The 27,253-nt window shown below is 38.5% G+C and overlaps 1 long non-coding RNA gene across 7 annotated transcripts in view; it reads left to right on the forward strand.

Annotated features, from left to right (window-relative positions):
* LOC141513024 (uncharacterized) overlaps positions 1–27,253 on the forward strand; it is a 106,671-nt gene that overhangs the window by 38,894 nt on the left and 40,524 nt on the right. Inside the window, exon 6 of one of the 7 annotated variants that reach the window (XR_012475666.1) lies at positions 21,763–22,266. The exons of 5 other annotated variants lie outside the window; for them this stretch is intronic. This is a non-coding gene — a long non-coding RNA (uncharacterized LOC141513024). Of the gene's footprint in view, positions 1–13,206; positions 17,521–21,762; positions 22,267–27,253 lie in introns of those variants that run through there. One more of the 7 variants, XR_012475664.1, reaches the window with a different exon arrangement.

The following is a 27,253-nucleotide window of genomic DNA, read 5'->3' on the forward strand; positions in this document are numbered from 1 at the left end:
GAAGAACTCTGAAGAACAGGAGTAAAAGAAGTCACAGAGGAATTGTCTGACAGGAGAAGATGGACTGTATGATGAGGGCAGGGGATGACAAGATGACCAGAATGCTCTGTTACAGCATTGAAGAATCTTGACAAAAAAAAATGGAAAAAGGCCTGAATGCTTCCCTTGTGGTGAACTTAAGGAAGGACATGGAAAAGGATCACACAGTCTGGCAGGACTGAATGAGTCATAAACTCCTTTACTGGGGGGAAGGAATCTCCTAAATCAATTTGATCAAAGAACCATTTGGAGTATACTGTATTTAATTTGATCTTCACAGAAATACTGTGTGGCAGATGCTATGATACCTATTATATATACATATATATATATAATCTATGCTAAGAATACTGAAGAAAATGATTATATTTGCGAAAACTAACTTAAAATAAATTTTTTTCATTAGATAAAAAATTTCTCCTGAATAAAGAGCACAAAATTTCCCTGTTGGTTCAGCCACGACCTCTACTCAGACTATCACTTCCACCTCCTCCCCATCTGTTTTATAGATGAGGAAAGTGAGGTTCAGAGAAATTACGTGATTTGTCTTTGCTCACATAACATGTACCACATCTTATCTTGGTAATATGATTCTGCCTTCATTCTTGATGAGAATCAGTTGTGCCCTTAGTATGTTAAACAGAGAGCTGTACTTAGAATCATAGAAACTTCTTAGGATTGATAGATAAAATATTTATTAAGCACTTACTCCATGGCAGGCAAGCAGCTAGACAGCACAATAGATAAAGCCCTGGGTCTAGAGTAAGGAGTTCAAATGTGACTCAGACACTGAGTAGCTGTGTGACCCTGAGCAAGTCATTTTTCCTCATTTGCCTTGTTTTCTCCTCTGAGCTGGGGAAAGAAATTTCAAACCACGTCAGTGTCTTTGGCAAGAAAACCCCAAAAGGGATCAGAAAGAGTACAGCACAACTGAGATGATTGAACAATATCATGTGTAAGACACTGTGTTAAGCCCTGGGAATACAAAAGCAAGGGATTGGAACAATTTTGTACTAAAGGAGTTTGCAATGTAACATAGCAAGACAATACACAAAGGAGAGATGGGGGGGGGAGATACTTAGTCCAGCTAGGGACAGAGATGGATTAGAGAGCTGGTTCCCATCAAACTAAGTAAGACAAAAGCTGACCAGTCAGATCTGAAGGACCAGGGACAGGGTTCAAATTGCAGGTGTGGAAGAGGTAGAAGTGATACTCTGAATAATGGCCTTGGATGAAGCAGCATGGAAATTTTATACTTCTTATTCAGGGGAAATTATTTATCTAAGAGAAAATGTATTTTGAGTTAACTTTTACAAATACAATACTTTTCCTCAGTATTCCTAATATAGAAAAAGGGTATCTAGTATTCCTCCCCAGGTCTCAGGAAATGACCTTTGCTCTAAGTGGCATATGGAGATAGCTATCTATCTATCTATCTATCTATCTATCTATCTATCTATCTATCTATCTATCTATGAAACAGCAATCATATTTTCCTGAGATGGATTCTTATAAGGGAGGAAAAAATGGCTAGGTATTCAACAGGGGAATGCCTACACACTCCCCCTAGAACCTCCCTAAAGCTAAAGGGGAACCAAGCCAACATTATTGGCTTACTTTGGGTTATGTCAAGGAGAGAGAAAATTGTGCTGGCATTTAAGCAACTTTTATAACCCTGTGAGAATCCAATGTCAAGTGGGTAATTCCTTGTGTTTCGTAAATGCTACCCCCAAAGGAGTTTCCATCAGAAACCATATGTCTTTTTTGGAGAATTGTCTCATTCTCACCAAGCTAGAATTCAGCAGGGGAAGTCAAGTTTGAGAAGTTGAGTGAGTTAACCCCTATCATCCATCAAGGCAGGGAGACTGTAAGGACTGGACCAGGCTCACTTTGCCACTGTTTCCATTGTTTGTATTGCCATTTGTACTTCGTTTTCAGAGAATCAATGACATCATGGGATGAAGACTTATGTGTGAATTAGATTTGTGAGGCAAAGTTACACAAAGCTGTCAACCTCTTTCTCTCTTCCAGAATCACCAAAGTCCAGTAGTAAGACAAGCATTAAGACAAAAGCATGTGGCTCGGGCCACAGTGGATGATCTTAGTGCTTTAATATCTGACCAAGCTCTAAGTACTACACAACAGCTGCTTTAGCCATGTTATCCCTGTCTTGATTTCCTCCTTCTCCAACTCTATCTGTTTGACTGAGGCTGCTGGGTGGTGCAAATGGGTAAAGTTCCAGACTTGGAGTCAGGAAGACTTGAGTTCAAATCTAGTCTCAGATACCTTCTAGCTATGTGACTCTGGACCTTTCACCTTGTTTGCCTCAATTTCCTCATCTATAAAATGAGATGGAGAATGAATTGGCAAACTAGTCCAATATCTCTGCCAAGAAAGGGTACATAACTGAAAAACACTTAGTGAAGCCCAGAGTCCCAAGAATGCTTTAACTGGAAAGCAAGTTTCTGAAGCTGACAATTCACTTTGACATTTCCCTCTGCTTGTGTTTCCATCTTCCTCTATGATACTCATGTGGGTTAGATGAATGTGCCTGGAATATGGGGTCAAAGAATCTGAGTTCATATAACAATTCTATGACTTGATGCTGTGTGTCATTGAACAAGTCACTAACCTTGTGGGGCCTTAATCTCCTCATCTGTCAAAATAAAGAGATTGAATTAGTCCTTTGGGGTACCTTTATGTTTTAAATCTTAGGTCCAAGTGCTTCACTAATTCCCATTTTAGGAAAAAAAAAACTGGAACTTTGGACACTCACAACTCAGGTTGAGGTAAATAAGTGATGGATGGTGATAGAGTTGAGGTCTCAGGTTCAGTATAGCTGATAGGGAGGAATCATTTTTCTAGGTTCTTCAAAATAAAATAATAATATCTAACTAGTCAGCATTTCTATAATCTTTCTACAGTATGTAAAGGTTTGCAAAGTGCTTTATGTATGCTATCATGCTTGGTTTTCACAATAAACTAATTATTGTGCCCCTCCACAGGGAGAAAACAGAGGTAATTGAAGGTTAAGTGATTTGCCCAGGGTCTCACAGTTGGTCAGTGTGTCTAAGCTCCGATTTTCCTGGATACAAATCCAATGATCTATCCATCATGCCACTCAGCAGATCTGTGCAGGTAGACAGCCAGCAAGGGGTCTTATCTATGTCAGGCATTGGCAGCACCTTCCCCTAAGGGCCACCATGCTGCTCTTTAATGGCCATAGACAACTAATTAATGATCCTGTTGTTATGGTGGTAGCTGTAAGCTGAGTCATAAACAGCAGGACCCCTGCTGCTGCTGATTCTGTGCTGGAGGTCGACAGCTGCCAGGACTAGGGGCATCAGTCAGATGGGCTGCCGTCATTGTAGACTCCTGAGGGAGGTGCTGCCAATGTTGGACCTTGTGCCATCTAGTGGTCAGTTAGAGGTTGCAGGGTGCAACACCTCTCCGACTGGGGCATGTTTGAAGTCCCCAAATATCCTTTATTTTGGTTTAGACAGGTGGTTTCATCAGTCTGTAGAACTCCTTGTGAGAAAGATCCCTCCACGGATAGACAATTCATCTGTAATTTTATAGTCTAAGTTCCTACCGTAACACCAGAGCAGGACTGGGATATCATATTGTTTAGTCCATTTTACAGATGTGGTGATTGAGGTTCACAAAGATAGAGTGACTTGCTGAAATTCAGAAAGATAAAAAGTGGAGGATCTGGGATTTGAACACATGTTAAAAGGTCATAACTCTAGGAGGAGTCATCTAATCTTATTCTTTTTACAGAGGGCCAGGGAAGTTAAGTGATTTCCCCAAAGTCATATAAATAGAAATAATTAGAAGTGGAATTTGAACCCACTTGGTCACTAGAGCCACAAACCTTTCCACTGAACTACAGTCACTTGCCCTTTTGGTCATAGTTAGTGTGCGTCAGAGGAAGAACTGAATTTGAATCTGTTTAATTTTAAAGTCCACCTTCTATACACTAATCCATGGTACTTCTGACCCCATTTTTTTAAAGTCCAAACATTTTTCTGAACTGCTTCCCATCCCCAACATCATTTACTGATAGCATTCTTCTTTAGGAAAGTGCAGGATGGCTGTTGTATTAGAACTTAGAAAAGGAGATGGGGAATGGGGAGAGAGAAACAGCAGCCTTGACTGTTTTTCCCCCCATACCTCCTTTGGCAGCAAGGCCAGTGATAACGTAACAAGGCTTCTGTGCTTGCTTGTTTGGGAAAGCAAGTTGAGGCCACTGAGAGGAGAACTGAGCCATGAGATTATAAAATTTTTGAATTGGAATGGAATAATATACCACCTGTTTCGGCTCCACAGAAATGCCTTCTTGGCAGTAAAGGCCTCCTACACACCATAACAGGCCAATCAATCAACATTTATTTAGCACCTACTATAGTACCAGGGATTATGGGTATTGAAGATACAAAAAGAGGAAAAAGATGGTACTTGACTTTGGAGACCTTACAATCTAAAATAATGTACTTTGTGAATTTGAAGCACTCAGTGAACAAAATCTAGTCTAATCAATACCTGAAAGGAATCCCTGCTATAACACACCCAACAAAGAAACTTTTCTAGAAGACCTGCGATAAGGAGGAACCACCACTTCAAAAGGAAACCCATTTGGACAATTCTAATTGTTAGGAAGTCTTATCTGACACAAATCTAAATGTGTTTCTACAACTTCCACCCATTGCTTATGGCTCTGCCCTCTGGGGTCAAACAGACGAGTCAAATTCTTTTCTCAGCTTACAACTCTTCAACATAACTACCATGTTTCCCCTAGGTCTTCTTGTCTCCTGGCTAAACATCCTCAGTTATTCTTATATGACTTGAACTCAAGACCCTTCACTATCCTGTCCTCCTTTGGTCCTATCCAGTTTAACCACATCCTCCTTAAACTGTGGTTCCTGTAATGGAACACAGTTCTCCAAATGTAGTCTGACTGGGCAGAGTACAGAGGTAGTACTGCCTTATTTCTGGTAACTAATGCGGTTCAAGCTGTCATTCACTTTCTTGGTGGCCATATTACAGACTCACATTAAATTTGTTCACTGGGTACTCCAGTGGAAACACAGAGGAAGCTCTCTGAGCTCTTCCAGTGTGGAGGAGCCTACTGTCACAGGGCTGAAATCAAATGGCATTCCAGGAAGACCCAGTCAGCTTGACACAAATGATAAGGTAGAAAAGAAAATCTTAGTAACGAGGAAAGGGAGCCTAGGGGAGCCCTCCCCTCTACTAGTTTGGGTGATAGAGGAGGCTATAAGTCATGGAACAAGAATCTTGGTCTCATTTTCTTCTACTTCCATAACCAAAATGCTCCTTCCTCCTGGCCTGCTAGAGAAAGGAGGTATTTTCATTACCTCTTTTGCAGATTGATTATTATTGGTATTCATTTTAGCTTTCTTGTCACCTTCTCTTCATTTGTATTATGGTAGACACAATAAATATTGTTCTCTTCTCTCTGTTCACTTCACTTTGCATCAGTGCATACAAATCTTCCCAGTTTTCTCTGAATTCCTCCTAGCAAATATATCTTACTATAGAAGACTATTTCAATATGTTTATATATTTCAATTATCTGCTATCCCAGGAGGTTTTTTGTTCCATGAGAGGTTAATTCCCCAAAGTCTGATGCCCCTCCCAACTATCTCCCTTGTGTCCTTTTTGCTTTTTTTTTTTAAAGTTTTTGCTAGGCAATGGGGTTAAGTGGCTTGCCCAAGGTCACACAGCTAGGTAATTAAGTGTCTGAAGCCAGATTTGAACCCATGTACTCCTGACTCCAGGGCCGGTGCTCTGTCCACTGCACCACCTAGATGCCCACCTTGTGCCCTTTTTGGAGGACATCTGTCAGTCTATTAACTAATATTTATTAAGTGCTTATTAAAGGTCAGGTCCTATACTAAGCAGTATTAGCTTCTCTTGGGCGGGAGGGGATTTGTTACTTTTCTCTAACTCAAGTAAAATTGCCTCCTAGTCTAGATTTTCATGTTAGAGACATTAGTGAACTCATTTTTATTATTACATGGACTTTTGTCATGTTTAACTTATCTTAAAATTTTGGAGGTTTGGTGGAGGGAAGGATGTCCTGCTGACTGTTGCAAAACCTTGGAAGGGTTTAGACAGGGGTGCTTGTCTGGTTGTAAGAAGTTGATGTCTGGCTACAGCATTTTCTATGAAATCCACTTGGGCCAGAATTTGTAAATATGTTAAAAAAATCCATGTATGTTTTATTTTTAATAAGTCATTGTTTTGCAAAAAAGAAAATACATGATAAAATGTGCCTATGATTTCAGTAATACTTTTTTTTTATCATTTTTTGAATTTTACAATTTTTCCTCCATCTCACTTTCCTCCCCCATGCCCCACAGAAAGCAGTGTGATAGTCTTTACATTGTTTCCATGCTATGTGTTGATCAAAATTGAATGTATTGAGAGAGAAATCATATCCTTAAGGAAAAAATGAAATATAAGAGATAGCAAAATTACATAATAAGATACCTTTATAAAAATTCAAGGTAATAGTTTTTGGTCTTAGTTTAAACTCCACAATTCTTTCTTTGGATACAGATGATATTCTCCAACACAGATACCCTAAAATTGTCCCTGATTGTTTTACTGATGAAATGAGTAAGTCCATTAAGGTTGATCATCACCCCCATGTTGCTGTTAGGATGGACTTCAACAATACTTTTAAGGAAATTTGTATTTCATTACAAATCACATCAGCATTTATAGACATTTGAAAATAACAATATATAGAATGTGTGAGACTGTTTATTATCTACAGAAGAATAGGTTTATTTGTTTAATATAATGAATCACTCTGCATATTTTTCTCACAGTTTAAAAAAATTGGTATTTGGTAGGAGATTAAAGGAAGACCTTAGAATAAAAACATCTGAGTTCAAATCTTGCCTTTGATACCTATATACTCACCCTGTGACCTTGAGAAAGTCATAAGTTCTTAGCATATTTCCCTAATACTGTAAATTATACAGTTGATTATCTGAATCAGTGGAGTGAATTTCCACACTGGAAGTTCCCTATTCTGACAAAATAGCAAATCTGGCTTCCCACCCTCCCCAATAGATCAAAATGACTGCTCTGTGACTACATGGATTCTGAATCCCTTGTAATAACTTTTCCTTCTATCCCTTCTCCCACTCTTGGAGTCCTCCAACCAAAGGTTGTGAACTACTGGGTTAGGGAAAAGAAGACAGTCATAGAATCAAGACGGTTCTGACAATTACTAGCTGTATGAACTTGGGAGGAACAACATAAGCATTTATCTAGCCCCAACGTGTAGTAGACACTGTGCTAAGTGCTTTACAAATATTTTATTTGATCCGCCCAACAATCCTGTGAAATAGAAATGATTATCATTCCCTTTTTTACAGATGAAGAAACTGAGATAAATAGAGGTTAAATGACTTGCCCAGGGTTATACAACTATTATATATCTGAGTCTTAATTTGAATTTGGGCAAATCAAGATCACAGTTTCCTCATTTATAAAATGGTATTTATAATTCTAATACTACCCCTTTTTGTGGAGTTATAGTGACAAAAGTATTTTGTATACCTTAAACAACAAAATAATTAAGTTCTCCTCTGCCTCCTTATTCTCCATCTCTTTCTCTTCTTTCTTCTCCTTTCTCCTTCTCCTCCTCCTTCTCCTCCTCCTTCTCCTTCCCCTTCCCCTTCTCCTTCTTCCTTTCTCCTTTTCCTCTTTTTCCTTCTCTTTCCTTCTCCTCCTTCTCCTCCCTCCTTTTCTCCTACTACTTCTCCTCTTCTCCTCTGTCTCCTCTTTCTCTCCTCCTCCTTCTCCTTTCCTCTCCCCCTTCTCCTCCTCCTCCTCCCTTCTTCTCCCTCCTCCCCCTCCTCCTCCTCCTTTATTTCTTCTTATTCCTTCTTCTTCCTTCTCCTTCTTCCTGACCTCATATAATAGCTGTGTGATCTCGGGCAAGTCACTTAACTTCTGTTTTCTTCATCTAGCAAATGAGGTTAATAATATCACCTAAATCCTAGGCTTGTTGTGAGGATCAAATGGGATACTATTGCACAATGTCTAGCACATAGTGGGCAGCTGGGTGGCATCATAGTGTATAGAGCTCAGGACCTAAAATTAGGAAGATTCATCTTCTGAGTTCAAATTTGGCCTCAGACATTTCCTGAATGACCCTGGGCAAGTCACTTCACCCTGTCTGCCTCAGTTTCTTCATCTATAAAATGAGCTAGAGAAGGAAATACCAAGAAAAATCTCAAATGGGTCATAAAGGGGTAGAAATGTTTGAAAACAATGGAACAAGAAGAAGCATATAGTAAATAATAATTATTTCCTTCCTTCCTTCCCTCCCTCTTCCTTCCTTCCTTCTTCCTTCCTTCCTTCCTTCTTTCCTTCCTTCCTTCCTTTTTTTCCTTCCTGTCTTCCTCACAATGTTATATTCCTTATACAAGTGAAATCACCCATCTCCACCAAATAAATCTTTCAAGGAGCATTTTCAAAAGAAATCTTTCAGGTAGATGGCAATGCCCAAATGAATGACACTTTAATTTCAGGCATGCTTGAGGATATATTTGGTTGGCACAAGGACCTTCCCAGTCCCCCTCAAATCACATCCTGCAGGCATTCATCTATTCAAGACTTTATTTTTGGTTGGTTCTAACCTCCAGTAGTGAAAAGAACGAGGATGTATACAGCTAGTCTGTTCTTGTCAAGGCCAAAGACTGAAGAATCTATAGAAAGATCAATTAGGAAATTAATGATTTAGAGTCCCACTGGTAACTCTAATCATTTGCCTGAGCTAAAGTGTCTGGTCTGTATTAGAATTGTTAGTGAATGCTTGCTAGTGAGTGATAATAATTTCCACAAGAGAATGGCAATTTCACTCTGTAGATTTAGGCTCAGGTAATCATTTCACATGAAGAGCTGTGACCCTTGCCTCACTTAAGCTAACAAATACTTATCCTTCACAATAGGACTCTAATTTCCTAATGGTTCTTCCTGGCTGTCACTCCTGTTTAGTCTGTAAGATGTAACAAGCACAGGATGAAGAACGCAGCTATAGGACAGTTGATGCGTCCTTTTGGAAGGACATTGATAAGTGGGAGAGCATCCAAAAGGAGAGCAATCAAGATGGTGAAGGGTCTTGAGTCCATGCCATAGAGTATTGGTGATAGGAACTGAGAATGCCAGCCTAGAGAAGACTAGGGGGGAGGGGCATGATAACTGACTCCAAATATTTGAAGGATTGTCATTTGAAGAAGGAATTAGACTTTTTCTGTTTGGACCCAGAGGATAGAATCAAAAGTAATGATTAGAAGGATCAAATGAGATAATGATATGTAAAAAATGCTTTGCAAATCTTAAAGTACTGTCATCATCAGCATCCTCCTCATCATGATATTGCAAAGAGACAAATTTAGGCTCAAGTCAGAAAATACTAACAATAAGAGCTTCCAAGGTAGATAAACATTGGAGATCTTCAAGAAGAGGCTGAAGTACCTCCTAAATTTGCCTGAGTAGTTTTATCAATAAGAAGGGGTTGGGGTTGCAACCAAGTCCTATAGAAAACTTTTTCATGTAAGAGTGGGATTTTCTTTTGGGCATGGGTTAGACTAGATGGGTAGCTAAGGTGGCACAATGGATAGAGTGCCTAGAGTTGGGAAGACATCTTTCTGAGATCAAATATGACCTCAGACACTATTTGTGTGATCCTCTGTGAGTCATTTAATCCAGTTTACCTCAGGTCTTCATCTATAAAATGAGCTGGGGAAAGAAATGTCAAACCATTTCAGTATCTTTGCCAAGAAAACTGTATATAGGATCACAAAGAATCAAACAGACTGAAATGATTGAGCAACAATAGACTAGATGACCTTTGAGCTCTCTTCCAACTCTCAAATTCTGAGTCTTAAAAAACTCTGGGGGAGGGGGGCAGCTTAGTGTGATCCAAGCAATTAGGATTCAACAGTGAAACACCATAGTTAACAAAACTAATAATAATAATTATAATAATGATTCAAAGGCTGTGCTGTGAACAGGTGAACAGGTGCTGCCAAGATGGAAATGCCTAGTGATGGACAGAATATCTACCATCTGAATACAAGACTGACTTAGTTCAGAGTGTCTCATAAATCAGCCATAGGATGATGAATTTTTTGATGGTGACAATTCTTAAATATCATTTACTAGGTTATGACATGTGGAGGGAGTAACCACAAGGATAAATTTATGCATCCTCATGGTAATAACAGCTCATATTTCTAGATCACTTTAGGGTTTAAAAGCTCAATTTTAGACTTTATTAGGATGAAGGAAGTGATGTTCCACTGTAATTTGTCTTATTGGTGCAGGTCTAAAGTATTACATCCATTTCCAGCTGGGTAATTGGCAAGTCAATTAAGCTAAAAAGCATATATTAAGTCTTGCTATGTTCTAAGCACTGGGAATACAAATACAAGCAAAAAAATAACATAATCCCTGCCCTCAAGGAGTTTACATTCTAATGGAAGAAGAGAACACATAAAATGAGGATGAAAAGGTTGGAATGGGAAGAGAAGGTACCCATACAAGGGCATTCTGGAGTAAATTTGGAAAGTCAGGAATGGAATCCAAAGAGGAACAAAAACACGACTAGGCTAGGCATTTCCTTTAAAATGGAGGTTCTTGTAGGAATTAACTAGTCAGAGGAAGGAATTGCAAGGTGAGTTAACATTCAGGGTAAGAATCTGGCCCAATAAGGGAGAAAATCCAGAGAGTTGAGAGTGGATCCAGAAAGGACTGGCAAACTGAAGCAATCCTAAATGAGGGTGGTCAGGATGGTGATGGATACTGCAAACCATCAAGTCATATTTGTACTAAAGTTACTGGAGTTGTCAAAAAATGAAATGAGTTCTCCATCACTGGGGGTGGGGGGTGGGGAAGGATTCAAGTAGGGCCTGGAAGATCCCTTATTAGAGAAGGGGCAAAAGGGGATTTAAGCTTCAGATAAAGGTTAGAACAGATGGTTTCTGAGGTTTCTTCTAATATTAAGATTCCAATTCTATGATATACTTCACAATTCTATGATAGCACTTAAAATATTGATCACTTGTCTGCTTCATTTTTCAATCTATCTTAATTGAATTGTAACTTTGATGAGAGAGAAAAAAAAAACAAATTTTCATCTTTTACAAAATGCCATAGCATGATAAGGCACTTTTAATTTTTAAAAAAAAAACATACATACATGCATGCACACAGAGGTAAAATCTTTTTTTTTTTTAGGATTTTGCAAGGCATTGGGGTTAAGTGGCTTACCCAATGCCACACAGCTAGGTAATTATTAAGTGTCTGAGGCTGTATTTAAACTCAGGTACTCCTGACTCCAGGGCCAGTACTCTATCACTAGCCGCCCCCCTGTTGTTAAAACATTTTTTTTTAGGTTTTTCTTTTTTTGCAAGGCAAATGGAGTGAAGTGGCTTGCCCAAGGCCACACAGCTAGGTAATTATTAAGTGTCTGAGACCGGATCTGAACCCAGGTACTCCTGACTCCAAGGCCGGTGCTCTATCCACTACGCCACCTAGCCGCCCCCAAAGATGCTTGTAATAGAGTTTGGGTCCAGGTTTCTAGACCCTAGAACAGGAAAATGATAAATCCCTTTTAAAAGTTTTAACATCATGGGGCGGCTAGGTGGCGCAGTGGATAAAGCACTGGCCTTGGAGTCAGGAGTACCTGAGTTTAAATACAGCCTCAGACAATAATTACCTAGCTGTGTGGCCTTGGGCAAGCCACTTCACCCCATTTGCCTTGCAAAAAAACCTAAAAAAACAAACAAAAAAAAAACAAGTATCTTTGGCTTGACTAGATGTTGAAATTTTTTCAGATGCCTCTTGGAAATCTTAAACTAGATGTCCACCCACTTCAATTAGATTAGCATTTCAAACTCAACATATCCAAAACAAAACTCCTAAACTTCCCCAACTGCATCCTTCCCCAGTGCATCCTGGACCAGTCACACAGGATTTCTTATTCTCACTCACCCCACACATCCAATCCTTTACCAAACCTTGTCATTTCTTTGTTTATAAAATCTCTTCTATATGTCCCCTCCTCTACACTCCAGGAGCCACCCCATTGTTCATGTCCTCATTAACTCTTGCTTTTTGCAAAAGTTTCCTAATTGGCCTCCCTGTTTCTAGTCTCTCCTCATTCCAAACCATCCTCTTATCAGTTACCAAAAGTATAAATTTGCTGATATGACCCTATTCTCAATCAATACTGGTGACTCCCTAATACCTCAAGGATAAAATATTAAATCTTCTATTTGGCATTTAAAGTACTGTATAATCTGATCCCACCCTTTTGACTTTTCCAGTCTTCTTACATGTTATATGTGTTCACATACTCTAAGATCAACTGCATTGGTCAATTTTCTATTTCTTGCACATGTCATTCCATTTTCCATCCTATGACTTTACCCTGGCTGTCTCCCATGCCTGACTTCCTTTTCCTCTTCACCTCTGCCTCTAGGTTTCCCTGAATTGCTTCAATACTTAGCTCAGCTTCTTCCTCCTGCAGGAGGCCTTTCTTGATTCTCTCCATCTCCATAGCTAGAATATTCCCTCTGAGATTGCTTTCTAACTAATTTGTATAAATCTTGTATGAAGCTATTACATGCTGTCTCCTCTCTTAGAATGTAAGATACATGAGGACAGGATCATATTTTTATCTTTCTGTATATCCCTAGTGTTTAGCACAGAACCCATAGTGAGCACTTAAGAAATGTTTGTTGAACTGGCTTACTGACACTCTTTATGAATTGACCCACAGCTACATAGCCACAGAGGTGCAAAAGGGGGCATAGTCACATTCCACCACCATAGAAAGAAATGATTATTATCTATTTCCCTCTTGCTCAGTCTCAAATACTCTTGCCCTACCCTGGACCCCTACTACTTGGTGTTTTCTTGGCCTTTCTCTGTACCTCTGGCTATCTTAATCTCAGGGTCAATTAGTCATTTCCTTGCAGCATGATCTAATGGTTGTGGTTTATTCTTCATTCTCAAAGAGGACCATGATATCAGAAATATGATGCCATAACCTGCAACTGGACTGATTTTAAGTGAAGGAGGACTGTGCAAAGTCACCAGTTTCACTTTTTCTTCCAGTGTCACCTGGGCCCAGTGGTCAGATATGGATCAGGATGACTGAAGATGACCCAGGATGCAGTGTGAGACTTGGCCTTTTTTGGTCTAATGGTAATGCAGCTTGGACGCAACAGAGTCCCAGGCTGGAATGCCAGCTTTGACATTTACTCCATACTTGACCTTGGACAAATTATTTCATTTCTCCTGGCCTTTTTAAAACAGGGATGAAAATGCCAGCATTAGCTACTTCACAGTATATAGGTGCTTTTTGTTTGCGATCTATTATTAGGCCTCTAGGCTAGTGGATTTTGAAATCTCCTGACTTTGAGATCATCGTGGTTTTCAATTCAAATTTATTAAACACCAACTATGTGTGAGGCATTGTGCTAGATGTGAGGGATAAGAAATTGAAAGAATGCTGGATATGAAACCAGAGAATCATGAATTTTAATATTTACTACTCTTGTGACCTTGGGTAAGACACTTGGACTTCAGTTTTCACATCTGTAAAACAAGATTTGACTAAAAGCTTTCTAAAGTCTCTTTTAGCTTTAAATCAGAAGCAGATAGGTGACCTCTAAGGTCACTCTTAGGTCTAAATTAGGAGAAATTAGGTGGGGCAGTAGAGAAAGTGTTGGGCTTGAAGTCAGGAAAACATGAAATTGAATTCTGACTCAGATAACTGTTTAGCTATATGATCTTGGGAAAATCACTTCACCTCCTTACAGCCTCAAGTTTCTTTAAGAGGGAATAATAGTAGCACCTCTCTCATAAGGTGATTGTGAGGTCAAAAGGGATTACATCTATATACTTTTTTCATATTTTTAAGCCCTATAATAAATTCTAATTATCTTCACCCTCATCATTACTATCATTATTATTAAATTTGATCTAGTTACACATCTTTGATGCTATGAAATAGCCACTGCCTTCAAGGGAGTATGATCTATTGTATAGTTCTCTCCCTACTAGGGGGAAATTAAAGAGGGGGAGCCAGTTCTTCTAGATGTGATTTTCTGTTTGTATAGAAGAATGTTGGAATGTTAACTTAGACCACATAATTTCCTCTTTCTTCCACCTCATGCCCCCCCCCCCCCATTATTCTATTAATCTCCTTTGGAAGGGATTGTGGATTTCTACAAAGGAGATGGACCAACCAGTATGTGCTGAAAGCAATAGATCTTTATTTATTCAACTTGTGGCTTAATAGGAATGAGGAGACAGTTGAATAAATAAAGATCTCCTCATTCCTATTTTTTTTTCAGATCAAAAGAGAAATCAATCTTTTAATCATAAAAATGCAACAGTGCAGGGCAGCTAGGTGGCACAGTGGATAGAACACTGACCCTGGAGTCAGGAATACCTGAGTTCAAATCTGGCCTCAGACACTTAATAATTACCTAGCTGTGTGACCTTGGACAAACCACTTAACTCCGTTTCCCTTGCAAAAAAAAACCCTAAAAAAATTGCAACAGTGTTAGCATCATTCCTCCAAAACAATAGTACTTCTCTGCAATGAATTCCAAAATCATAATGTTAGAAACTACAAATATCTTAACACTAACAAAGTAATATTATGGACATAAACCATGAAATGCAAAGAAAAGAAAAAATCAATTTATTTCCAGTCAAATGACATTAAACCAGTTGAATATATTTCCAAATCATCTCAATGGAAAACAAACAAATAAACATTCCATTCATCTACTAGTTTGGTATTCTATACTATTTGCATTCAGAAACCTGTAAAGGGTAATTTTCATTTTGTTCTTTGAGATTCAAAGGTGTGCCACCAATAGCCACCATTCAGAAAACAGTTTAACTCTGATTTGAATAATTATTTTCCCCAACTCATCAGATTAATGATAAATCCAAATTTTAAATTACTCAATTTTAAAGGTTGATACATGATTCCAGCTCCTTCCCCAAATCACAATAATACTAAAATCTGTGAAATCAAACTTGGTAGTCACAAGGAATTTTAAAACTAACACCCTGAAGAAGAAAAAAACAATCTTTCAAGTAAAGTTGATACTTGACAGTTAACACAAACCTCCTATTCTTTTCTTATCTCATTGAAGTTCAAAATTTCCTTAAACTTTCTGCAATACCTTCTGAAATCCTTGGCAAAAATGATGATTTTGTATTGTCCCCGTTGAGCTATAAAAACACTACTTCTCTTTTCCTGCTTTTGATAGATTAAAATTGAGCTGTATTAATTTCTGTTTTTACTTTTAAGAGCAACCTTATATGTTTATAATTGCCTTTCTTTTTTTTAATGGTGAAGGGGGAGCATTATCTTTATTTTTTAAAATTTATTTAGTTTGAATTTTACAGTTTTTCCCCTAATCTCGATTCCCTCCCCCCACCCCCCACAGAAGGCAGTCTGTTAGCCTTTACTCTTCATTCCTATTAAGCCACAAGTCAAATAACTGGGTTCCAGAAAGGGAAAAGCCATGGAGTATCAAAAGTGCAGATGAGATGATGTTCAGGAAGAGGACTGATGATCCAAGAAGAGGTGTCCAGTTAAGCCAGTCTTTTTTATTCCTTCCAGTTTAGTGCAGGAACACCTGGGGTCCTGCACCAGTAGTCAGTTTTAAAAAATAATTTTTTCTAATTACATATAAAGAGAATTTTAAACATTCATTTAAAAAAATGAGTTCTAAATTCTCTCCTTCCCTCCCCAAGAGGGTAAATAATTTGATATAGGTTATATACGTGCAATCATGCAAAACTTCTTTCCATATTAGTCATGTTGTGAAAGAAGACACAGATTAAAAAAAAAAAACTGAAGAAAGTGAAAAATAGTGTGCTTCCATCTACATTCAGACCCCACAACTTCTTTCTCTGGAGGTGGTAAGAATTTTCCATTGTGAATCCAACAAGATGTTTTTTGATCCAGAAGGGGGTCAGGTATTTCACTGGGAGGGACAGAGTCTTGTGCATAGGTGTATGATTGGTTTCCCACATCCAATGCCACAGACAGGGAAGTGTAAATTAGTGAGACATTACAAAGGAATGGAAGCTTCTATGAAAGGCTCTAGGAAAGGCAGCCAGTGTAGTAGATAGAGCACCAGACTTTAAACCAAGAAACTGGGTTCAAATCCTGAGACAGATACTAGCTATGAGGCTTGGAACAAACTACTTAACTTTGTGCCTCATTTTCCTCATCAGTGAAATGGATTCACTATATCCAAAGTCTTTAAATCTGTGATCCTGACATAGATTCCAGATAAAGTGGAATAGTGAGGGAACTAGGCAAGAGGAAAGGAAGTGTGTACAGTAGAGACAGTCTCTTGCAAAAAAAAAGCTAGGACCACAAAACTAACTAATGTAGCAAATTCTGTTTCATTCACTGATTATATGGGAAGAGGTTCTTGTTAACTGCAACTGGGTAAGTGCAGCTGGTCGAGTCTCTTCCATGGAATGGTGAATTGGGAGTCAGGAAGTTCAAATCTTTCAAATCTGAGTTCACATTTTGCCCTTGACATTAGCTATTTGATTCTGGGCAAAAAACTTAATCTCCTACAATGTTTCCTTATCTGTAAAATGGGAATAATATTAGCACCTATCTCTAAAAGGGTTATTGTGAAGAACAAATAAGATATGTGTAAAGTACTATATAAATACTGTGATAATGATGATGATAGTATTGGGGGAATTATTATGAGATACCTTGGGCTCAGTTCAGAAGGCAAGACTGGATACCTATTCTATCACCAGAGATGTCTCAGCAGCATAGTGCTTATAGCCAGTGTCCATGCTATTGTCCTTTAAAAACAGGCAGTAACAATAAAGACAAAAGCAGTAAGATCCAGTGCCACCTCTACTAGGTGGCTTATTCCTTCCTTGACAGCAGCATGCACTTTCCCCTGCCATTAGTCTGCCTTTATAAAACTCTAATGTATGTTCTTCATTATCGAAGAAAACCTTGACATCAGGGAGGTGATACAATGACAAGTACATGAATAGAATAGGGGGATGTTATATTAAGTCACCAGTCTCACTTTCTCCTCCAGAGCCATCTGGGTCCAGTAACCAGATATAAAGAGATGACATCGGATATGAGGGAATCAGGGTTAAGTGACTTCCCCAAGGTCACACAGCTAGTGACTAACAGGTGTCTGAGACCAGAATTGAACTCCCATCCTCCTGACTCCAAGGTCCATTGGGCCACACATATTAGGAATGGAAGTGAAGTTAGAGTTCATTTACCTCAAATGTCTCACCTCCCCAAGGAAATCCCGAGTTAATTGCAAACTAGACACTAGAATTCAATTCTCTCTCTCTCTCTCTCTCTCTCTCTCTCTCTCTCTCTCTCTCTCTCTCTCTCTCTCTCATACACATACACACACAAACACACTCACAAAGCAGACCCACCATGAAACTATGAGACAATGACAAATGCTGGTTATTTGGGGGTTGGCTAAGACAGGAGATTTCCCTGGTGCCTCTGCTTCATAAGAATTAACCTCCCTCAGGTCACCACAGGTTAAAGAGAAAAATCAAGAAAGGCATAGAGGGGATGTGTGCCCTCCAGTGTTCCTTCCACATTTCTAGCACTTGAATCTAATAAGAATAGTTCATATTCCTATAATTTTTATAAAGGTTTTCAGAACACTAAGAAGACAGTGAAATTACAGTGAGTCAGTCAATTAACCTTTATTAACCTATATAAGGCACTCTGCTAAGCACTAAGGACACAAATACAAGAAAGTAAGGAAAGGGTCCTGCCCTCAAGGACCTTATGGACAAATGGGGGTAGTATCATACTAACAAAAGCTGAAAGGGGAGATGGAAAGTATGATGTCATCCAATGCAAGGAGTGGAATTGGTGGGAAATGAAGAGATCACTATAAATGGAGCCTTTGGAGGAGTACTTTCAGGCCTCCAGTCAGGGGTGGGGGCAGAGGGGACTAAGCAACTGGTAGTCCCAAGGCTGGAGAATCTTGTAAGATGATGAGCTTCCTGATGATATTTCCTGGGGTTGGAATCCAGTCCAAACGAGTGTAGCTGGTGGAAAAGAAAAAAAGTATCACCATGGGATCACAAGTGGCAATACAGGGACCATTAGTCAAACCTTTTCATTTTGTGATTGAGGAAGCTAAAGCCCAGGTTGGTTAATTAACTTGCCCAAGGTCATCTAGGTAGAAAAATATGAGAAGGGGGACTTGAACTCAGGACAGCTACCTACAGAGCTAGGGTCTCTTTCTACTGTACCATGGTGACTACCCACATTGTACAAAAAGGTGGATAGAGTCTCAGATAAGTGAAATTAATTTTCCAGTGTCATACAGCTAGTAGGTGGCAGTGTCTGGACTCAAACCTGGCTCTTATAATTCTTATAATTGTGCTTTCCACAAAAAAGTGGAATTCCCTTTATACCTCTGTTGTTTTTTTTCTGTTACCTTCTAGTGCCCTGAGGGAGGTTCATGATTATGAACTGAAAGCACCTTAGCCTTAGCCAACTCCAAAATGACCAACATTTGTCATTGTCTCATTGTTTCATGGTGGCCCTGCTGTGTGTGTGTCTCTGTGTGTGTGTGTGTGTGTGTGTGTGTGTGTGTGTGTGTGAGAGAGAGAGAGAGAGAGAGAGAGAGAGAGAGAGAGAGAGAGAAACAGAGACAGACACAGAGACACAGAGACACAGAGACAGAGACAGGAAGATAGACACAGACACAGACAGAAAGGAAAGAGAAAGAGATAGAAACAGAGACTGTGAAAGAGATCAAAAATACAATGAGAAAGAGAAAAAGAGATGGGGATAGAGAGAGATAGACAGAGACAGTGAAAGAGACAGAGAGAGTCAATGAGAAAAACAAAGAGAGACAGAGACAGAGACAGATTCAGTCATAAAGGAAAGAGAAACAGAGATAGTGAGAGACATAGAGAGAAGTAATGAGAGAGAGAGAGAGAGAGAGAGAGAGAGAGAGAGAGAGAGAGAGAATCTCAGAGTTGTTAGGGATCTCAGAAGAATCTAGTTTAACTCAACCTCTTGACCTTTCTAGTGTTGAAGTTCTAGGAAAGTCACCCTTATAGTCCAGATTTCAAAATCCTTGCCTCTTCTCCTTTTTGTTTAGAATTGCCCCAGACAAGCTCAGATGTCTTGGTTATGTATTATCTTTCTCCTTCCTTTCCCTTCACCCTTGCTTCTCAGATATTTGCATCCCCAGCATTTATTTCTCTCCAATAATCAGGCTGCTTGTGCCCCAGTGATTGAAGTCAGAGAAGCCAGGTAAGCATAGAAATAACAAGTGTTAGCACTAGGAACATTCACCCATTGATCACTTACCAGCCTAGGCAGTCGTGCTGTTTTTGAATCTGTAGTCTTCTGAGTACCTGAAGGAGCAGTCCTTGGCCCTTTGATGGGCATCAACAAAACTCTTTCCTATGTTCTAGATGGACTTATGTAGGATTCCACCAGCACTAACCTTTCTTCCTAGAAGGGACACCCCTGTCCCTTCCAAAGTCATATTTTCATCAATACAAAGAGCTAAAGAACCTAGTGAAGGATTATTTAGCTGAGAAAATTAATGGCTCTTCTAGAGTCAAAAGTTCCTCCTAGGATCACAACATGAAAGTTTTAAAAATTGAAGGGGGCTTGATAGCCATGAAACCCAAACTCCTCACTTTATGGATAAAGTAATTGAGACACAGATTTTTAAGCGACTTGCCCAGAATTACACAGTATGTAGGTGTGTCCAAAAACAACAATGACAATGATGACAACCATTTATAGAGTACCTGGGTTGTGCCAGATGTGATGTGAAGCATTTTACAATTATTATCTCATTATAATCTCATAACAATCCTGGAAAGTAAAGGCTAATATTATCTGCATTTTTTTAAAATGAGGAAACTGGATTGAAACTGATTACATTTTTTTGGGTCCAAGATCATACAGTTAGTAAGTGTGAGGAAGGATTTCATCCCATGTCTTCCACTATATCAAACTGCCTTGAGAGAAAATAATGAATCCCTAAAGAGATTTTTCATTTTTTTAGGTCCCAATGCCAATAGAACCCACTGTGGTTACCCCGGTGGTGTTCAGGCAGAGTAGAGTCACAGAATCTTGACTTTAGAGCTCAGCTAGTCCAAATATATGATTATTCAGATGAGCAAACTAAGGCCTAGAAAGAAGTGACCCACAATTATCATACCAATACTCAGGGATCTAACTTACTGATTTCCTTCCCCATCAAGAAAGGATCTTTCCTTCCTCTATGGTCTGAGGGCACTTTATGACTAGATCTCTTATGGTACTGATCACATTCTGTCTTCCTTGTGGCCATTATTGAACATGAGAGAGGTGACAGAGAGTTGGGGCCATGAAAAACTGTGTTCAAATTCAAGTCATTTGACACACACTGGTTGTCTGATCCCGAGCACCCCTTCTAATCTCTCAGCATTCCAAGACAACTTATATTCACAAAAGTTTTCTTCTTTGACCTACCTTTTCAAATGTATTCTTCCCTTTCTCCTTAGTAGAGAATCATCCCTTAAAATAATGAAAAAGTTGGAATGGGAGGAAACTTTGGGAAAAAAGTCTGACATTATATCTGGTGTTCCATACATATATGCCCCCACCTCTTCAAAGGAGGAGAAGGAAGTTCCTTTCCATATTTCTTTTTGGAGTCAACTTTGGACATTATAGTTTCATAATAATCAGTTTCAATTGTTTTGATCTTGTCCTGTACATTTATATTATTGTAATCATTATAAATGCTGCTTTCCCATTCCCCAGTTGACAAATGCTCAAAGGATATGTATGCAAAAGCAATTTACAGATGAGGAGATCAAAGCAATCCATAGTCATATGAAAAATTGCTCTAAATAATTGATTATTAGAGAAATGCAAATTAAAGCTTCTCTGAGGTACCACCTCACACCTCTCAGACTGACCAATATGACCAGAAAGGATAATGATCATTGTTGGAAGGATTGTGGGAAATCTGGGACACTATTACACTGTTGGTGGAGCTGTGAACTCATCCAACCTTTCTGGAGAGAAGTTTGGAACTATGCCCAAAAGGCAACAAAAATGTGCATACCCTTTGATCCAGCAATACCACTACTGGGTCTATACCCTGAAGAGATGATGAAAAAGGGTAAAAACATCACTTGTACAAAAATATTCATAGCAGTCCTGTTTGTGGTGGCAAAGAATTGGAAATCAAGTAAATGTCCTTCAATTGGGGAATGGCTTAGCAAACTGGTTTATGTATATCATGGAACACTATTGTTCTATTAGAAACCAGGAGGGATGGGAATTCAGGGAGGCCTGGAGGGATTTGCATGAACTGATGCTGAGCACGATGAGCAGAACCAGAAAAACACTACACACCCTAACAGCAACATGGGGGTGATGATCAACCCTGATGGACTTGCTCATTCCATCAGTGCAACAATCAGGGACAATTTTGGGCTGTCTGCAAAGGGAGAATGCCATCTGTATCCAGATAAAGAACCATGGAGTTTGAACAAAGTTCAAGGACTATTCCCTTTAATTTAGGAAAAAAACAGATATCTTATTGTCTGAACTTGTTATCTCTTATACTTTTTTGTCTCTTCCTTAAGGATATGATTTCTCTCTCACACTCCATTTGGATCAATGAAAATCAATTGGATCAACATTGAAACAAAGTAAAGACTGACAAATTGCTTTCTTTGGGGGGTGGGGGGAGAGAAGTAAGATTGGGGGAAAAACTGTAAAACTCAAAATAAATAAAATCTTTAATAAAAAAAATGCTACTTTCCTGCCTAGTTCTCCTTCATTTTCTCAATGTAACTTCTAATGCCATCAAATGCAGGATAATTCCTGATATGTGTGGGGAAGGTCACTCTACCAATGAAATTACAAATATATTTTCATTTCTCCTATAGGAATACAGTGTCTATTGTGGAGGCACAAATTTTTTTTTTAAAAAGTATGTGAAACAACTTTGAAAGTATCAAGTGTTGCAAGATGAATCTGTCAAAATAAAAGTGGATAGAGATGAATGTAAAATCATGTCCTTTGATATAACAAAACTCCACAAATAAAAGATGGGGGAGGCAAGGAGAGGTTAGTTGGTTTTTTTTAAATTTTTTAATATTTATTTATTCTCATTTTGTACAAATAATTTTTTATACATTAATAAAATATTCTTGTTTAAGAATAAACAAAATACTCCCTCCCCCCCCAAAATATGGACTCACTTGAGTAATAAAGAGGAGAGAAAAAATTAAAATTAAAATAAAAAAAATAATAGTAAAAATTGTAGGTATGGCCAGGTGGTACAGTGGACAGAGCCCCAGCCCTGGAGCCAGGAGCACCCAAGCCCATATCTGGCCTGTACACTCAACAATCATCCAGCTGTGCAACATGCAAGCCACCCCAACACCACTGCCCTGCAAAAACCAAAAAAGAAAAAAAAGACCTAAAATGAAATAAAATAGTAATAATAGTAGGGGCAGCTGGGTGGTGGACAGAGCACTGGCCCTTGAGCCAGGAGCACCCAGGTCCAAATCCGGCCTCAAACACCCAACGATCACCCTGCTATGTGGAACCAGTCAGGCCACCCAACCCCATTTGCCCTGCACCCCCCCAAAATAATAATAATAAAAAATGTGCTTCAGTCTGTGTTCCAACCCCACCAACTCTGTTGCGGGTGGATCACATTCTTTATGATAAGTCCATCACAAAAGTTACTTCCATATTTTTCCACCATTGCCATTGCTGATTGCAACTCCCTCCTTTCGTATTTCTCCACTACAATGTACTATATTTTCTCTCTCCTTTCACTCTGATTCTGCTGTAGGGTAGCTGAGTGGCACAGCAGACAAATCCCTGGCCCTGGGGCCAAGAGGCCTGGAGCCCCCATACCACCCCTTAGGCCCAGCATCCACCTGGCCCTGTGGTCCCAGACAGGCCATCCAATCCCAGCCCCTTGCAAGAAGTAAAAAAGAAAATGTGTTATATCTGACCACTCTCCCCCCATGGTCCATCCTCTCCTCCATCATTCACATCCCCACCCCTTCCCCCTGTCCCCCCCTCTCCTTCTTACTCCAGATGTCTATACCCCATTGAGTATATATGCTGTTTCCTCTCCTAGCCACCTCAGATGAGAGTAAACATTCCCTCATTCCCCCTTGCCTTCCCCCTTCCATATCATTGCAATAGCTCATTGTAATAAAGAAAAAATCTTATTATATGAAATATCTTGGCCTATTCCCCCTCTCCTTTTTCTTTCTCCCATTACATTTCCCTTTTTTCTGTTGACTCGATTTTTACACCTTATTTTATCTTCAAATTCAGCTTTCTCCTGTGCATCATCTATAAAAACTCCTTCTACCTGCTCTGTTAATTGAGAAGGTTCATATGAGTATTATCAGTGTCATTTTTCTATACGGGAATATATGCAGTTTATCATCATTAAGTCCCTCATATTCTACCCTTCTTCTCCAATCTCTATGCTTCACCTGAGTCCTGTATTTGAAGATCAAACCTTCTGTTCAGCTCTGGCCATTCCAAAAGGAACATTTGAAATTCCCCTGGTTCACTGAAAGTCCATCTTTTTCCCTGGAAGAGGACATTAAGTTTTGCTGGGTAGTTGATTCTCGGTTGCATTCTAAGATCTTTTGCCTTCCTGTATATTATATTCCAAGCCCTATGAGCTTTTAATGTAGTTGCTGCTAAGTCCTGTGAGATTCTGATTGCAGCTCCACAGTATTTGAATTGTGTCCTTCTGGCTACTTGTAATATTTTTTCTTTGACTTGGGAGATCTGGAACTTGGCTATAATATTCCTAGGGATTGGTTTTTTGGGATCTCTTTTTCGGTGGGATTGGTGGATTCTCTCCATTTCTATTTTGCCCTCTGCTTCTAGGACATCAGGGCAATTTTCCTGTAGTAATTCTTTGAAAATGATGTCAAGGCTCTTTTCTTGCTCATGACTTTCAGGTATTCCAATAATTTTTAAATTATCTTTCCTAAATCTGCTTTCCATATCAGTTGTTTTTCAATGAGATGTTTCACATTTTCTTCTAATTTCTCATTTTTCTGGTTTTGAAGTATTGAGTCCTGATTTCTCGTAAATTTGTCAATCTCCCTGAGTTCTGTTCTTTGTCTGAAGTATTTGTTTTCCTCAGAGAGCTTTCTTATCTCTTCTTCCATCTGGCCAATTCTGCTTTTTAAAGCATTCTTCTCCTTAATAACTTTTTGACTGTTTTATCCATTTGACCTAAGCTGGTTTTTAGCATTCTATTTCCTTCAGCATTCTTTTGTTGTTCTGAAAAAAGATCAGGGAGTCTTAGGAACTCTGATGAACACAATGAACATCCACAATTGAAGAAGATTAATGATAAAACTGCTACCCACCTCTGATAATGCAGCAATAGATTCAGATTGAAGATTGAGGTGTATAGGTGTATTTGTACATATGTACATGTTTATGTAGCTAAACACATTTTTATGAATAATATATAATAAAATATGTGTATATGTGTGGGTATGTACACATATGTACATGACCATTGAAGGAATTTATTTTGCTTGATTATATATATATATATATGTATGTATACATATATACACACATATGTAATAGGGGGAAATGGGAAGGTGGGAGTGAGGGAATTCAAGCTGAAAATAAAATATTTTTAAAATGTTAAATAAAATAAGAAAAAGGAAAAAAATAAGGTTTTTACTGAACTTCAAGCTTAATATAAGCCAGAAGTATAATATAGAAACCAAAAACAAAAACAAAAATGCCCCAACCTAATGTGACCTTGGGCTGCATTATGGTTTCCAGTGATTGGGGAGGTGATAAACCTAATATATTCTGCTCTCATCAGACTACTTGTAGAGTATTGGTTCAGTTCCAGATACAAGTTTAAGAAGGGCACTGATAAGGCAGAGAGGGTCCAGAGGAGGACAATCAAAATGGTAAAGGTCTTTGAGACCATATAAGGACAGGCAGGAAACTAGGGTTATTTACTCTGGATATGAGAAGACTCAGAGGGGTTGTGTTCAAGTAAATGAAGGTAGTCGTTTGATGGAATAGTGTTAATTGTTCCATTTGTCCTCAGAAGGCAGAACAGGAATGATGGATAGACATGGCAAAGAGGCTAATTGAAGTCTGGTGTTAGGAAAAATTTCTTAAGAATGAGTAGGATAGGCTGCCTGGAGAGCTGATGAATTTCCTTTCCTCGGGGACCTTCATTTAGAGATAGGATAAACACTTGTTGGATATGTTATAAAGGGAATACCTATCATATATGGTTTGAACAAGATGTCCCTTCTAACTCTCCAATTCTGATTCTTTGAATGGCTGTCATCATCATTATCATCTATATTATCTATACAGTTTGTTTCATATTCTTGGAACAACATGGTATAACTGAGAGAAATTCTAGACTCAGAATGAGGGGGCCTTGAGTTCATATCTTGCCTCTAACACTATGTAACCATAGGCCAGTCCCTTAAATCTTCAGAAACTCAAGAAACTCTTTAAAAGTATAAGTTATACTTGCTTTCTCAATGAGGGAGAGTGGGGCGGGAGAAAGACAGAGAATTCAGAACTCAAGCTTTTAAAAGAAAATGTTGAAATTTGTTTTTGCATATAACTGGAAAAATATTATAAGTAATAGACAGGTCACAATCTGTGTCAATAGAGAGCTTCTAGAAAAAGCACAGTCCTTGACATCTTGACGTGAAATGTTTACATTTGCATCTTTTGGTTCATTTTATATAGTAGTTACTCAGTATTTATGTTAAATGAATGAATATCTTCAACTCTTCACTGAGGGTACATCCTCCAGGAAAATGAGCCTTTCATTTACTATTTGGATTCCTAAAGAGATCAGAACCATATTCCTTTTGACTATCTGGAATCCAACCAATCAAATAATAAAGTAAAGGTAAAAATTTTTTTCACCCTCAGAAAGGAAAACATTCTATAACTTTCCTGGGTTTCTCATTCTAATACCTTATAACTTTTGCTCCTCATTCTATAGTATATGAAATATTGCCTTTCTCTTCATTTGTTCATATAGCAAATATTTATTAAGCACAAACTATGCAGATGACTGTGATGAGCATTGAAAATACAGTAATATTTTAAATGATACAATCCCTGCCCTCAAAGAATTGACATCCTGACATATATATATATATGTATATATATATATATATACACACCCACATATAATATATATTTGTGTGTGTATATAAATATAAAATCTATCCTGCTACATGCTGAATTCTGGTGCTTTTGTTGTAGTTATTGTTGTTAAACCTTAAGTCATTTAATCTTTCTAGGTTTCATTTTCTTATATGTAAAGTGATGGGGTTAGACTATACAACCTTTAAGTTTCCTTCTAGTGCTAAATTTATTCTCCTATGAATAATGGCTAATTTATTTTCATTTTAAAGATTTTATTTATTTTGAGTTTTACAATTTTCCCCCTAATCTTGCTTTCCTCCCCCCCACCACAGAAGGCCATTAGCCAGTCTATACATTATTTCCATGGTATACATTGATCCAAATTGAATGTGATGAGAGAGAAATCATATCCTTAAGGAAGAAAAATAAAGTATAAGAGATTACATAATAAGATATCAGTTTTTTTCTAAATTAAAGGTAATAGTCCTTGCTTTTTGTTCAAACTCCACAATTCTTTCTCTGGATACAGATGGTATTCTCCCCACAGATAGCCCCAAATTGTCCTTGATTGTTGCACAATGGCTAATTCTTTAGAAGAATTTTTTAGTTTTATAGGCTAAAAAATTTAAATTTGATTCTTTAGCCTTTTTCTCCTTGCTTCTGTGGTTTACTAGAATTTTACTGAAATTCACACACACACACACACACACACACACACACACACACACACATACACATTTAGCTTCCTCACTTTCAAATCAAAACCTCAGATAACCTCTGACCTCCTATAGACTTTCTGGTAGCTAACTGGGTAACAGGACCTACTGAAGACTGAGGCCTCTTTATAGCTTTGGTATACTGCTCTCCTCTGATTGCCGATATTCCTCATCCTAGTAAGTCATCCTGAAAGCCCATAGCCTTGGG

The sequence above is a fragment of the Macrotis lagotis genome, chromosome 2 (assembly GCF_037893015.1).
Source record: "Macrotis lagotis isolate mMagLag1 chromosome 2, bilby.v1.9.chrom.fasta, whole genome shotgun sequence".
NCBI classification, from domain to species: domain Eukaryota; kingdom Metazoa; phylum Chordata; class Mammalia; order Peramelemorphia; family Peramelidae; genus Macrotis; species Macrotis lagotis.